The following is a 16,859-nucleotide window of genomic DNA, read 5'->3' on the forward strand; positions in this document are numbered from 1 at the left end:
GTGAGATTCCTTGACATGAAGCAGGAAAGACAAGAGTGTTAGTCAGCTTTCCACAGATCTGATTGTATTTAGTCATAAAGAAATCAACCTAAATGGTGATATTTTGTGTATGATCTAACAAATTAAGCTTGCCTGGGGATCAGAGGGCAAAGCCAACCACTAGCTAGCCATAGAGGCCAGGCAGTGGTAACACACACCTTTAAACCCAACTCTTGGGGTCTCATGCCTTTGCTCCCAGTACTTGGAAGACACACACCTTTAATCCCAGCACTAGGGAGGTGGAAACAGGAAGGGATATGGCTGGGTAAAGAAAGGAATATAAGGCTGGAGGAGAAAGGAGCTCAGTCCTTCAGGCTGAGGAGCTGAGGAGCTGATGAGGTGAGAAGAGGCTGTGGTTTGTTCCTTTGTCTCTCTGATCTTTCAGCATTTACCCCAGTATCTGGCTCCAGGTTTTCAATAAGACCAATTAGGACTGGTGCAATAGAGTTAGATGCAGATCCCACTGTCAGGGGTTTCAGTCTGAGCTCACTTGACCCCACTTAGCCTGTGGTGCAGTGACAATCATGGCAGAAGCGTGAAAGTAGAGGAAACTGTTCACTTCATCAGACAGCAAAAAAAGAAACAAAAGGGTCCAGAGACCCACCATCTCCTTCAATGGCATGTCCTTCAAATTCCACCTTCTAGTACTGTGTTTCATAGATTTCACTAATTCGCAGGAGCTGGAAGCTGGCAACCACACCTAAATTGCATAGGTGTTTGGAGACATTTAAGACCTAAATCATAACAAATAGAAGCGAAATGATTTTTTTCTGGATATCATCATTCTACAGGCTGTCTCTTGTAGACCATGCCTTGAGCCTCCTAGGGCAATGTTTTGGAATGGAGCAAAGAAATAACACACTAGGGATGGGGACCCAGATAGAGAAAGGTAACAGAGGAGCTCCACAAGAACTCAAAGTCAGAGGTCACAGAGAGCAAGAGAGATAGCTATTCATAGAGTGTCTGGGAACAAATGTGGCCAATAGTCCAGGAGGGGAGGAGGACACAGGTAAGAAGGAACTGAGAAGGGTGGAGGAAGAGCAAGAAGAGGCCTACACATCCCAACACCAAAGACATTTAAACTGCCCTAGGAATCAGAAATCTCTTTGTATTAGCTCTTATCGGCACTGTTCTGTTTGTCTTTCCGCCTGATGTGCAAATCTGTACTATCAGCTTCAATCCGATTATCATTCTTCCACACGCAAGTGACAAGCCCCAGCATCATTTCACCCAATCCCTTTCTTTCCCTTGATAGCTGATATAAATATAGATATTGATGTAGCAATATCATTTCCCAGAGTTCTAAAGTCAGCTCATTCGTGTACATTGCCAAGGCCACTGCCCAACCTGTGTTCCCTTCTGCCAATTTTCCCCTTATATCCAATCTAAGTTATTGATTTTGTAACCATCTTTCGAAAGTCCCATTTTAATCATTCTAGGCCCCTGCTCAGCAGCCGTCTGTGAGTCTCTCATGAGCTCAAGCCAAAATCTACCCACCTTAACTTGTCATCTAAAACCCTGTCCTGTAAAGCCTCACCCACAAATTTCCAGGGGACCTGTGATCCAGCCTCAGCTCTCATTGTCTTTACCCATGCTGTTCTGCCAGATTGGAGGAGCACTGCCCCATCACCCACCTGCCTTTAGTATCACTTCCTTTAGGTGTGCTCCCCTTCTTTCCAGGACCTCAGATGCCTGTGGCTTCTTTTCATCTCTACCTCACTGTGCATTATTATCTATTTGCTTATTGTATCCTCCCAGGAGGCTGTGGATTTGTGAAGGAACTGCAGGATTGCATCAGTAAAGACCTGCGTGTGGTCAATGCTTAGTAAATGCAAGCTGAAAACGAAGTGAAAATCAACAAAGAAGCAATTTCAGTACCATCCTGCTGTCTGACTTTTTACTATTATAGGTAAATGGACACCAAGAGACACAAGTACTAGTTGGAAATTATCTACTTTAATTAAAGAAAGAGAAGGATGGGGACCTGAGGGAAGAGAGAGGAGGAAGGGAGCTCTGGCTTTGTCTATTAGGTGAAAACTTGCTCTGAATACTGAAAGAGAGGGGAGGGGAGGTAAAAAGCAAAGGCACACCATATAGACCTTCCCTGAACCCACAGACAGAAGTCACAATATTACATAATAATAAATAGATTAATTCATTAATGTGGAGACTAGAGAGATAGTTGTCTGGCAGTTAAAAGCACTTGCTGCTCTTGCAGAGGTTAGGTTCCCAGCACCCACATGGTAGCTCAAAATCAGCTGTAACTCAAATTCCAGGGGATCCAATGCCCTCTCGTTCACTTTTCAACACTGAGTACATATGTTGTACAAATACATAAATGCAAGCAAAACACTTATATGCATAAAATAAAATGAGAAATTTTAAAACTTGTTTGTCTATTTTTGAAGTCAACTTTCTTAATTATCAAATAATTGCTATGATAATTTCTGCTCAGGAAAAATGTACAGTGATTTCTCTTTATCAGTTACATTCCAAAACCCCCAGTGGATGCCTAAAACTGCAGATGACACTGCACATCTGTGTCCTGCTTAGCTGCAGCTATCAACTTGATCTAACCTAGAGTCATCTGGGAAGAGAACCTCAAATGAGGAAGGGTCTAGATCAGATGGACTTGTGGGGAACTACCACGATTGTTAGTAGATGTAGGATGGCCCATCTCATGGTGGGTGGTACCATTTCTGGGCAAATGGTCCTGAAACTGTATCGAGAGCTAGCTGAATATGAGCCAGCCTGCCAGAAGCATCCTCCATGGTTCCTGATATATCTTTTTGGATATGAAGTGAGTTCCTTGTCTTAAAGGTATGCTGCATGGTATAGTAACCAGGCTTACCTTCAGGTTCCTGCCTTTATTTCAGTCAGTGATGGACAGGGATCTAGAGTTGACAGCTAAAAAATAAATCTTCCCTGGGACTAGAAAGTTGCCTCAGTGGTTAAGAGCATTGGCTGCTCTTCCAGAGAACACAGGTTCAATTCTCAGCACCCATGTGACAGTTTACAACTAGCTGTAACTCCAGTTCCAGGGGCTCTGACTCCCTCTTCTGCCCTCCTATGATCCAAACACACACATGCTACATATACATATATTCAGGCAAAACACTCACACACATAAAATAACTTTTAAAAATGAAACCTTCCCTCCCCTAATTTGCTTTTGCTGTGAGTATTTTCTCAAAGCATCAGAGATGAAACTAGAATAGCATGTCTACTCTTTTCCTATACATGTGCACACAAATTCGATGCCTTTCCCTCTTGACTGAGCATTTGCCACACACTGTGACCATAATTTTTACAATTTGAGATGATTTGGAAAACTATAATGAGCTGCTTTTGTCTTTTTTATCATAAGATACATGGAATTTTTATTCTCATCATAGAACTCAGCAACTTCAGCATATGATTGTTTTGTTTCTTATTGAGAACGTCCACCTTGTCACTCAAGGAAAGCACTTTGATTTCTCATTACAATATCTGAGTTGCCAGTGTCAATTCTTGATGTTTAGGACAGTATTAACTATAACAAGAGTAACTTGACCATGAGTATTGTAAAGTGATGACAGTTAATGGAGTGAATAATGATTTAGTCACTAAGGGACTAATGGGTAAGTAGTATATACGCAGTGAAAATGCTATGTGATTACTATCCTAAATAGGACAATGTAGAAGGTAGCTAGTTCATGCAAGAGTGCATGGTCCTAGTTAGTTGATGCTCCAAACCAGAGACTCGACTGTGTAACAAAGATTCAATGGGCATACCTGGCTACAAGATCTGCAGGGCTTGTGCTAAAAGAAATAAGGATATTTATAAATTTTACTGAGTACCAGGCTCCATACTCCTGCACAGACTAGACACTGATGAGATCAGGTCTGCTGTCCTTTAAATGAGTAAGGAAAGCTTGGTCACAAACATGTATGGCCAGTTGTCTGTGGTTGTATGTTTCCACAGTTGATGAACGCAGGCACAAGTTCAGCCCTCTGCCTTCCTGCCCACTGGCCTTCATGAGAGCAACCTACAGCTATGTGATATTCTTTTGGATTATTTGATAGTTTCAATCACTCACTGCTCTAAAAGAATTCACCCATTGTAAAATGTTTGCCACTTAGGTCTTCCTCAAGGTAGCGGTGAACACAAGCCTACAAAGATAGAAGGTCATGCACCAGGTGAGCCTTTGCACTATTCTGTTCAAAAGGCAGAGCCATAGGTGATCTCAGAGGACAGTGGGAGTCTGGAAAGAAGGACTAAAAAAAGCTCAGAAGCTACAAGGACAAGCTTTGTGGAAAACTCTATTGCCCTGTCACAAAGCAAGCCCGGGATCCCATGTGAATAAAGAATGAATGCATTAATTATCTCACTAGAAAGAGTCCAGCAGGATGTCAAAGCTGGTTCACTGAGTTCACAGGATATGGTCCAGGGCATCTTCCTGGAGAAAGGAGGAAACATGTCCTGAAGTATGTTTTCTAAGTAGAGACAAGCTCTGCTAATGCCCTAAGAGCCAAAGAGGAAAAGGAGACACAATATAAATACTGGGCCTTTGGTAGAAATTTCTCCACTGGATTCCAAAAATTCACACCTCCACTGACAATGGCAAGTTCACAGTCACTTGTAGAGTCTCATAATCTAATATGGCCCATAGCTGTGTAGTCTAATCCCAGGGACAGTAACATGACAAAAGACTACATGACAAAGTACACAGCAAAAGTGACTTTGCTGAAGTCGTTAAGATGACTAAGTTAATTGACTTGGAACTCAGGTAGGTTTAATTCATTTCAAATACTGATCAAATATTTTTTTCTCCATCTGGTGACAGAATGGGAAGTTGAAGGGAAGGGTGGAATGGGGGGGTGGGAGAGGAGATTCTGAGTCTTGGAGATGTAAAACCTGTGCACCAAAAACCCCAGAGTACCTCAAGGTTTGGGAGCATCCCAGTTTGATGGGCAGTGGGAAATGGGAGCTCAGTCTGACAACCTCAACAACCTGGAGAACAAAGGATACCTAAATGAAGAGAGCATACGAGTAAGAACAGTCATCTCCTAGATCATTCATACCCTTCCCAGCTGGCTTCAAGTTCTTAAGATTTCTGCTCCATCCTAATGCAGAGGAGGTTGCTTCTGAGCACCGCGCCTCCCCCCAAAAAATGCTGTTTTTATCAACTTACAAAACAAATTTACTGAACATTGTACACACACTCACAGACACACAGCAGTGCCCCCTGTCTGTGAGGGACGTGCTCCTTCATTGAATACCTGAAGCCATGATAAAGGTACTAATTTATAAACTAGGCATAATAAGACAATACAGCAATGGTAAATTAGAACAATATCCTATAACCAAAATGTCATGGATGTTCTCTGTCTACCTCATTGTATTTATCCTTCTTATAATAATGTAATAACTGACAGAACTACTAAGTGGCTGGTGACATACACAGCATGGACATGCTGGTCATAACAATGATGCACAACCAGGGTGAGATAGAGGAAGAGAACACAAACTTTTGCTGCGGGCCACAGGAATATATCATAAGAACTCAGCTGGTTATGGCAAAGTCACTACCTGGAGGGATCAGGGAATTCCTCCAGAGGAAGCCAAATCCCAAGGAGATTTTGGTGTTATTTGGCTTGTTATATATCAGCTGTATTCTTTTATGAAAATCATGTGTGCCTTCATAGTTTTCCCAGTTGACTTTTCCCTAAGAAGGGCTAACAGTGTGGACTGATCACTCTCTGGACATACACATTCCAGGTATTTGGAGAACAGCCTCAGGAAAGGCTTTCTCTGGAATCAGATTATCTCCCTTAGCCACTTTCAAGGACTACAGGAAACACCATCCAGGTGGGTGCCCAACCTCTGAGGACTAACAATGATAACAGCCCACCTGTAAGTCTCCTGACTTAAATTCCACAAGGAGAGACCGCCCAGGGGGGTGCCCAACTTCCGAGGACTAACAATGAAAACAGCCCACATGCAAGTCTCCTGACTTATGGTAAATTCCACAAGGAGACACTGACTAGGAAAGGTGGACATTAAGTAATAGCTTTACACAATTTAGCTCGGACCCTCCCTTTATATACCGGGACTTCTAGGGCATAGGGAGGAGAGAAGAAAAAAGAGAATGGAAGAACTAGATGGGAAAGAACTTGAGAGGAACGAACTGAGATGGGGAAGAACTAGATTGAAGGGCTAGAAGAGAGGACAAGAGGAACAAGATGGAAGATGAGGAAGAGCCAGATGAGAGAGAAGGAGACGAGAGAGGAGCTGATAGGGGAAAGAACTAGATAGATGAGAACCTAGAAGGGACAGAACTAAATGAAGGAATTAAAATAGAACCTAGAGGGGACAGTAGACAAATATAGAGAAATCAGGCAAGGAAGGAGCTAGGCATTAGAGCAGAATAGAAGCTGTGTAGAGAGAGAACTATCACAGAATAATAATAAAGTGTATGAACTAAGGAGTTTCGTGTACATAGGTTCATTTCTTTTCATCAAAGATTAATTATCAGCTGGTTGTAGATTCTTCCCGGACCCTGGGAGGGGACTATTGAGGGGCTGGACTCCCATAGTCCTCGATAAACTTTGATCATGATACTCAGAATACCATGCAACCTAAGGCTTATGTAGTGCTTATTCTAGAATTTTCCTGTTTAATATTTCTTAGACCATAAGTGACCTGAAGCAACTAATCTATTAGAAAGTAAAACCACATATATAGAGGAGAACTATTATATTTGAGGCTAAAACTTGAGAAAATACATAATAGCATTTTATGAACCAAAATGTGTCCCCCTCAAAATGTATATGCTAGAGTCTTAGCCCTTGGGAACTCATAATGGGCCTTTATTTGGAGATAATCTATTTAAAGAAAATTAAAATAAAACTATATTTATTAAACATAATCCAGTATACTAAGTATCCTGATAAAAACAAGATATTGGGACGCAGCCCACACAGAGGAAACTCAGGGGAAAACTCACAGAGAAGGCAGCCATCTGCAATCCAGGGAGAAAAGGCCACAGGAATAACCAACCTTGTTGACCCCTCGGCTTCAGAACAGAGAGACAATATGTTTCTTCTAAGTTTCCCAGTTTGTGCTACTTTGTTAGGTCACCCTGGGGTAATCTAACTCAAGGTATACCGGGATGTTTCCTAGTCTATTCCTTTTCTTTTTATGAAATTTTATTTATTTATCTTTATGTGTATAGATGTTTTACCTGAATGCATGTCTGTGAACCATGTGCATGCAGTGCTTACCAAGGCAAGAAGAGGCTGAATTCACAGACAGTTGTGACCTGCCATGTGGGTGCTGGGAATTGAACCCAGGTTGTATCTTCAGACTCAGACCTTTAAAAAAAAAAAAAAAAGACAGTTTCTCAATCTGTAGACAAAGCTGACCTAGAATCCACAGAGTTCTTCCTGCCTCTGTTTGCTCTGGTGCTGGGACCAAAGACATATGTCACCACATCCAACTCTATTCCTTTTCCCCCAACATCTTTAGTGCTATTCGTGATCAAGTTGATTCCAGAGACACGAGTGTTGTGGAATATTATTTTAAGATGTGTTACATTTGTTTGTGCTGTGGAACATTTGTTTAATGATTGAAAGATGTGTTGCATTCCTTTATGTTGCATTTGTTTAACTCTGTGAAGCTGTGTTACTGTGCCTGTCTAAAACACCTGATTGGTCTAATAATGAGCTGAATGGCCAATAGCAAGGCAAGAGAAAGGATAAGTGGGGCTGGCAGGCAGAGAGAATAAATAGAAGGAGAAAAAGAGGAATGGGAAAACAGAGAGATCAAGGAGCAAGAAAAGAAGGGGCCAACCACACAACCAGAAATGGAGTAAGAAAGAAAGAAAAGTTATACAAAAATAGGGAAAGGTAAAAGATCAGAGGCAAAAGGTAAAAGAGATAATTTAAGTTAAGAAAAGCTGGTTAGAAAAAAACTTACTTTTTTAAAATTTATTTGGGAGCTGGGTGGCAAGCCCCCCAAAAGAGAAAAAAAGGAAAAACAAAACAAAACAAAACAAAGCAAAACAAAACAAAACAACAACAACAACACACAAGTGGACCTCACTTGCAAGCTGAAGAACCTCTGACTTTCTACACTACTAACATAAGACATGCTATTTGCTAGCTTGAGAAATGAAAAATTCCATATGTCTGATTCAGACAATCAGTTTGAGAGATGGGAGTTAAATCTGGAGCCTCCAAAGTGGAAATAAACTCCCCCAATCATTCTCGAGAGAGATGCTGTAAATGGCCCCTCTACAACCCTTTGAAGCACAGTGAATGCATGAACCCAAGTTCACAGAGAGGTGTGCAATTTTTCAGCTTTTCACAAAATTATGTTCTATCTCCGGATGTTTCTTGGTTGCAAAATTATGTTCTACCTCCGAATGTGTCTTGGTTGCATAGCTCCTAAGTCACACAACAAGGAACAAAGCAGGAGTGGTGTTAAGGTTTGGTATTCATGCATTCTGGAACTGCAGGAAGGAGTGCCATAGCCAGGGTTTGGTGGAATCATGTTTATATGAAAGGCAAGAGATGGTGCTGAAGCGAAGCCAGAGCTTGTGGCATTTTCACGAGCAGGGTATTGCCCCATAGATCACATCCTGCTTCCACATAGGTGGGAAATTAAAGGCTTGGAGTAAATACCCCTCATATCATCATCACCATCACCACCACCATCATCATCATGGCCTAGTGATAATTGCCTTAATAATGAGAATGTGTGTGGAATTTCATAGCTCAGTAAGCACTTCTCGCAAATAGCAATTTTTGTAGCTATTAGGTTCAGGTATTAGGACATAGTGGTCTGAGCCTGGAGGGCAGTGTGAAACATGGAGATGGTTAGCATCTCTTGTACTCTAGAGATATAGGGGTATATGCCAGGGTTCCAGGGCCTCCTTGCTCCTCCCACAGATCCTGACTTAAGAGCTCCCTTTCTAGGTGAGTATAAGACATCACATCTGCTTCCTGTATGCTAACTCCTTAAACTACTTATCCTCACCTTTGTCTACTCCAGAGGTTCCAGTCTGTGTGAGATTGGTACTCATATATGTGCTTGTCAGTGCATGTCTGCACAAGTGTGTGTTCCTGTGTTTTCATGTGTGTGATGTGTGTGTGCATGTGTAAAATGAAGATTCTGTCTTAGAACATGGGGTGGGCTCTGATGTTGTCTCGTTTCCTTTTGTTTTGCTTTATCTTCCATTGATATATGATATTTGTACTTATTTATGGAGTAAAGTATTATAATGCAATGCATGTATCCAGTGTGTGCTCATCCAGTCTGGGTAATCAGCACTTTTGACTCTTTCAACTTTTGTACTCATTATCCGGAACTATGGAAATTGCTGTTTTAGAGTGTGGTTACCCTACTGTGCTTTTTAGCATTAAAATGACTTTCTCTCTCACTATATTTTGGTGCCCGGTGTCCATGTTCCTGCTCTCCATTCTCCTGCTCTTTTCAGCCCTAATGACCCCCATCCTACCGTTTACTTCCGTCTGGTCAAACCCTCAGTGGGTGCTGCCCAGGCTGCTGCTGGCCCCAGGTGGTACTTAGAGGGTTCAGAGTAATAATAGTCAAGGTTTACTCACCAACAATAAAAAGAAGTTTGAACCATTTTACCATCTTTTTTGACATGAATTGGAATATTACAGTCCAGGAAGTGCAAGCCAAGCAGCAAGCCACACTCCTCCGAGGCAACTTGGACAGAAACATAATGTGAAGCATCTGGGATTTAGTGGAGCTGCTCAAAGTTGATGCAGTAATTACAGAGAAATCACGAAGTCTGTAACTCCAGGGAGGACCAGTCCATGGGGATGCAGCCTCTTCTCCACTGGATTTGCTTAAAGAGCTTGTGAAGTCCAGGTTCAACCCTCTCAGCAGGTTTGAGGTACACACACTAGGTCTGGGAGAAACTCGTGTAGAGTCCCAGTGAGCTCAGCCTTGGGAAGCTTTGTGGGCACTCTGCCCATTTCTTTCCAAAATGCAACTCAGATTTCCAAGTGTTCCAGATATCCACCACTGGTTCTATGAGATTCTCTAGCCAGATGCTTTTCTTCCAGCTGTGCCCTTGACCCCACTCTTTCCCATAGCTTGGCAGGCTATACTTTTGGGAATATGAAACTCAAATTACAGATACCTCACCCTGGAAGGAAGTGAGAGTGTACAGCAATGTGATTCAAACAGTCCAAAGGCAGAGTTTCACAAGTGTCCATGGGTGGCTGAGTCCAGATGATGGCCACAATGTAGCAAAATTCGGCTGGGCATTAGCAGATGTCATACAGAATCAACACACAGTGGGAATATTTGGAAAAACAACATCTGTGCCGACCACATACTGACCCTTTCTCTTGATATTATTTTCTAAATACAGTGTAGTAACTGTTTACATAGCATTTCTGTAGTATTAAGTGTTAGACTTCATCTAGGGATGATTAAAGGCATATAGAAATAAACACACAGTTTACACATAAACACTATTCCATTTAAAATTTAAAATGCAGACTTGAGCATCCTAAGGTCATTGTTCCCAAGGTCCTGGACCATTCCCTGAAGATACTGAGAAATAGCTGTGTATCTATAGTGTGGACTATTATTCCTTCTTAAGGAAGGAAGAGCATGACTTGGCAGTGCACTTCTGCAACCTCAGCATTCAGAAAGCTGAGACAGGAGGATCACAAGTTCAAGGCCATCCTGATCTACATAGTGAGCCAGAACACATCTAAAAAGGCAAATTTTTATGTCTATTCTTGGTTGTCAACTAAAATTAACTAAAACCCAAGTGGCTGCATATGCCTATGAGGGATTTTTTTCTTAATTAAATCATTTGAAATAAGAAGGCCCACTTTTAATGTGGATCTTTTGAGATGGAAAGATCCACCTTTAATCTGAGCCACATCTTCTGCTGGCAGCCTATATAAAGGACACAGAAGAAGGAAGCTTGCTCTCTTTGCCTGATTGTTCTCGCTCTCTCTGGCAAGTTCATCCTGTCACTGGGATTAGAGCCTACTTCTTCGAGATTCTGATGTATACTGGAGAGCAGCTAAGGCATCCAGCCTCATGCACTGAGCAACTACTGAATTCTTGTTCTTTCTGTTGATGATAGACAGCCATTTTGAACTAGCTGGACCACATTCTGTAGACTAATCTGTTCCTCTAGAGAACACTGACTAAGAAAAAACTGAACAAAAAGTTATATACCCTTAGGAGATGAGGTGTAGCCTGGAAGCAAGACTTCACTTGCCAGGTCTGAAGGCTTCATCAGACCTGGTCTGAACACACATGGATTCCCCACTTGAGAAGGGATTCCAACCCCAGATCTCAGGGCCTTCATCCTATGCAAAGGGGGGGGGGGGCGCTAATCCTTCGAGTTCGACTCTGAATGTTATCACACTACTTCCTGAGGAGGGTCTCTCAGCCTCAGTAGTTCTGTGCAGTAGCAGCTCTGATGCCGTCCCTCATCTTTGAAGAAAACCCTCCCTGTCCTGGCGAATGCCACCACCCACCGTGCAGTACATGGCTCAAATGTGAAAGCCAGGCCTCTATTGTTTGTCAAGAAAGATGCTGCTAGAGCATGATCAGTGAGTGGTAATGTCAGAAGGAACTGAGGAGAAAGCAGATCTTAGGGTAGCTCATCCTGGGGACTGAGAAGTACCGGAAGACCTTGATAACAGCTGGGACGGATCCACAGCTGTGCAGCTCCTCCAAGCCCCGCCCTTCCTGACCACACCCACACTGGAGCTCCATTCTCATTAGGACAAGAATGTTAGGAACCTTCTAGTCCCGATACTCTCCCAGAGAAAACAAAGTGTGCTTAGCTTCCTTAGTACTACGAGAGGGAAGGCCACATAGGGGAGTGAGTGACATAGGCTGTGCTCAGAATAATTCCTATGATAGTGGCTCTGGTTACATGTGAAAAAAAATTTTTTTTTCCAGATTTCTATTTCAGTTGTATTTGTTAACTTCCCAGTTTAACTCACATTCTTTTTTGACATATGGACATATGAATTGGGGGTCACTTTTCTGAAAATGCATTAAAATTTAAGCACACTTTTTTTTTTAAAGAGGCAAAGTGGCTCAAATAGAAACAAAGCTCAAAAACACTAGACAAAAACCAAGTAAGAGTAAAAATGCTCATTTTATCAATCTGTTGCTCCCCCTCTGCACCAGGATGGCCTGCTGGAATTTCGGGCCTGCGTTATCATATCCAGCTTCTCCTCTCTTTAAATATTAAATGCCCTCAGTGTATCTGAGTTTAAACTCTTCCACTGCTAAATGGAAGGCTGATATGGATGGAGTCTAGGATAGAAAGGTACAAGGCAAGCAAATGACATCACTGGGTGCTGGCCACACACACACTCTAGTTAGACCAGACTACCAGGCTGGCTGGACTCAGAGGCTGACCTGACTTGTAGTTCATTCTTATGTATTGAGTTCTATTTTGTTCCATATTTTCTTGTTCCACTATTTTGTGATTAGGACAAGATGAAAGGTTCAATTAGTCTAAGAATGCTTAGCCACACCTCAACCTGTCTTACTCCACTATTTTTATCCTTCTGAACATAAACCTAATTCCCACCTACAGTTATTTTAAAGATATACAGTAAGTCAGCTGAAAAGACATGTGGGGTATGAGGCTAAGGACTGCCACCACCCTTAGGCATGGCTCTGGTGAGTGAGTTGCTCAGTGGTGGTGGGCAGGACCATCTAGTGAGCTTTGCAGTACCCAAGACATTTCGGGTACACCAGTTCAAAGTCAGAATCATTGCCATAATAGGGATCTTCAATAATGAGTTGTTTTTGTGGATCATAGCTCCCAAGTAGTTCAATTTTAGCTTTGCAGATTTTAACTTGATTTTTTTTCTATTCAAATCTCTCAGATTGCTTTCATCCATACATGGTACATAATCTAATGTGGCAAAGTCTTCTCCTGTAATCTGCTGAGGAAAAATCCCATGTTTCCTCATTCAGCTCTGCCCACGATAGTCAGGGGGGTTCCCCACTTCATAGGTAGATGTAGCCTAACTGTTTATCCTCCAATTATCTGAAACATTTTTATCAGTTACCAATTCTGAAAACTGCTTCTACAATGGCTGAACTGCAAATGTTACTGAGGCACATGAACAATGTGACTTGGACCCAACCTCTACCATCTTTCAGTACAAACCCTGGTGCCCAAAGATGGCATCTACATGTAAAATTTTAATGGTGTCTCTGATTTTCAACATGACAATGTTTGGGAGTAAATACAACAAAAATAACTAGGCTTGGGATTTTGAAGTAGAGTAGCGTATCACACACATAAAAACACCACACATTTTCTCTCTCTCTCTCCTCTCTCTCCCTCTCTCTCTCTCTCTCTCTCTCTCTCTCTCTCTCTCTCTCTCTCTCTCTCTCTCTCTCTCTCTCTCTCTCTCTCTCTCCTACCCAAAGAGGGAAAAACCCTGAATACCAAAATAGTCTGCCACAGAAGGAAATCACCATGCCATGTGTGGACAAGACATCTCTGCAGGCAGCAGGGTGGAGGAAGACAGGGTCCCAGCCCTCAGCCTCCCACCCCCTGCTCTGAGATGAGGCCCTTGAGGCTCCAGAGAAGGAGCAAGAGAGTTCTCCCTTAGCCCTTTTCATCCCTTAAATAACAAATTTCTTCTCCATTTCCATCACCCTCCCAGTCTGTCAGGACAGGCTCTCTCTAAACCAGTCACAGTAGAGGCTTGCTTAGCTGGTTGAGGCCTTGAGTACCATGCTCAGCACACACACACACACACACACACACACACACACACACACACACTCAAGTTTCTTGTAAATGCCATTGTTATTCAGGGGCTATAACATTTTGCAGTGGTGTGTGAAAAAAACAGCAGAACCATGGATGGCCCAGCTCTGGTCCTTCTGCCTGGCTCTAAGGCCCTGCCAGATGAGGACATTGCTACAGTCATTCAAGTGCAAACTGCTCCCTCCCAGAGCCAGTTAGCTCAGACCCCTCTAGGACAACCCTTCTCAAGGCTCCCCAGTGGAAACCATGGCAACCATGAGTGACTCAATAACACCAGTTGTAGCGGTAATGCCCGCATTACCGATACCCGTTCACCATGTCCGAGCGAAGGGCTGCGGATTAAAAAATAGAGACAAAAGACAGCGGGTCATCCGTACGATTGGATGTCGAATGCCGTTTATTGAAAGAGGGAAGAAACCTTAAATACATACAGGCTTACATTACAAATGGAGGAACCCCCGGAGGGCAGAAGTTCGCTGTCAATGGTCCACATTCCAGACTCAATGTTCTATATTCTTGCATCTAAGTAGTTAACTGCCCAAAATGCAGGATACACAACAAGGAACTTCCCTTAAGCATTCAGAAGGGTGGATACCGGCAGGGAATCTGAATAGGGAGGACACAAGGAACTTCCCTTAAGCATTCAGAAGGGTGGATACCGGTAGGGAATCCGAATAGGGAGGACATCTGATCAAGGTCAAGCAAGCAAGGCTGCAGCCACTCCCAGTCGGGGGCCGGGGGGCCAGGGCCCATGGCGCCCACAACCAGTGAAGCCAGCAGCACATCTGGATCCTAAAGATGAGGCAGTCTTTCCGATTCCACTGGTGGTGGGGGTGGAGGGTAGCGGGGCTGCTATTGTTTCATTCAAATCATTTAGGTATACTGCAATACCAGTAAATTTATTGTCTTTTCCATCGACAGGAATTAGATGTGATGAATATAATAATTCACTTGTCCTAGAGCCACTAGAAAAATGGCTTGGGCTTCTGATGAGCAGATAGGAAAACAATAGAAACTATTTCAGAAGTCTCGTTGTTGGTAGGACAGGAGTTTAAAGTGAGAAGCTAGAATATCAGGCAAGTGTTTCAGGTTTTACAGTAAGTATGTTTCCCATGTATATAAATGTGCGCATGTGTGTGAGTATGCCTGTGTGTGTGTGTGTGTGTGTGACTGTGTGAGTGTGCCTGTGTGTGTGTACTTGTGCATGAGTGTGAGTGACTGTGCCTGTGTGTGAATATGTATGCCTAGACCGGTGTGTGAGTGTGCCTGTGTATGAATGTGCATGTGTGTGTACCTGTGCATGAGTGTGAGTGAGTATGCCTATGTGTGAATATGTATGCCTAGACTGGTGTGTGAGTGTGCTTGTGTATGAGTGTGCATGTGTATGTACCTGTGCATGTGTGTGAGTGTGTCTATGTGTGTGTACCTGTGCATGAGTATGAGTGTGCCTGTGTGTAAATGTGTATACCTAGGCCTGTGTATGAGTGTGCCTGTGTGTGAATGTGTATACCTAGGCCTGTGTATGAGTGTGCATGTGTATGTACTTGTGCATGAGTGTGAGTGAGTATGCCTGTGTGTGAATATGTATGCCTAGACTGGTGTGTGAGTGTGCCTGTGTATGAGTGTGCATGTGTGTGACTGTGCATGTGTATGTACCTATGCATGTGTGTGAATGTGCCTATGTATGTGTACCTGTGCATGAGTGTCAGTGTGCCTGTGTGTATGAGTGTGCTCTGTGTGAGTGTGTATACCTGTCCATGTGTGTGAGTATTCGTGTGTGAGAGTATACATGTGCATGTACATGAGTGTGTGAGTATGTGCACATTAATGGGCACCCTCCAGATGTGAAAAGCAGAACTATGCACATATGTGGGGAGCAGTCTATCCACTAGAGACCACCTGGGTTGTTCTTTCAATATCTTTAATTTTAAAACACATAAAAGGAAGGGAAACACTATTAACTTAATGATGTTTTGTGGCATTTTACATTTTTTATTAATCTGGAGAAGATTTGTGGACACCTGGGAAATCTTCTGTGAGGAAGAAAGGCCTTTACTATTGAGAACATTGCTGTGCTGACCCGAAGGCCCTCTCGGACTGGGCAGTGATGGCCCTGCTGAATGCTGCCAGCTCTGAGGACTGGGTGGCTGCAAGCCTCAGAACCCATTTTACTGGCTTTTCTATATCCAAGCCATTTCCAATAGAAATTCATGGCCTTAAATAAAAATGAAGGATGAAAGACCAAGACCCTTTGGGAAATTAAAACTCTTTAAAAAGACAAAGGCTGAACATTTTATTGTTGAATTGCTGAGTTCTTAATCTCCAGGCAAACTTGACACAATATTTTCAATCTCTGTAAAATTCAGTGTTTGCCACTAAAATACAGTGCTAGTAAACTCACCTGAGTAAATACATATATCCTGATTCTGGCATTATTATAAAAAACACAAGGGGATCAGGAGATGGTGGGTTTTGATTTGTTTTGTTTTTGCATTAATGATTAAAGTCTAACCCTGTCTAACAGTATAGTTTATTTTTAAATTTCTATATGCTGGCTCCACCATATCAATATCAGTCACACACACACACACACACACACACACACACACACACACACACACACTCGTGCTCACACACACACTTCACGCATGCACCCTTCGAACGTATGTCCAATGCACACTCTCTTAGACCAGAGAGTGAAACAAAGGTCTCCAGAACAGCTTCTCACTGTAGCACAGGACATTGCATTATCCTTTCTGGAGGATGTCAAGTCGTTTATTTTTATGGTAACAAAACTGTTCATGGGAAAGTCACAGGTATCAAGGGAAACCTTGCCGTGAGGCATGGAAATTACACATTCAGGATGCCAGTGGCATTCTGGAGGAGCTGTGACAACTGGCTGGCCTCCTCCAGAATGCCCGGAGCTAGGACATAACTCTCACCCCTCTTCCAAATCCAACAGCTCAGAGAACACTTCTTTGGCAGAAGGTGTGTTGCTGTAAGAAATATATGATTGCAACAGAA

At 42.7% G+C, this 16,859-nt stretch overlaps 1 pseudogene; it reads right to left on the reverse strand.

Annotated features, from left to right (window-relative positions):
• Positions 1-12,763: 12,763 nt before the first annotated feature.
• Positions 12,764-13,209, reverse strand: LOC114681948 (annotated as a pseudogene).
• Positions 13,210-16,859: the final 3,650 nt, after the last annotated feature.

Source organism: Peromyscus leucopus, chromosome 1 (assembly GCF_004664715.2).
Source record: "Peromyscus leucopus breed LL Stock chromosome 1, UCI_PerLeu_2.1, whole genome shotgun sequence".
In the NCBI taxonomy this organism is placed as follows: domain Eukaryota; kingdom Metazoa; phylum Chordata; class Mammalia; order Rodentia; family Cricetidae; genus Peromyscus; species Peromyscus leucopus.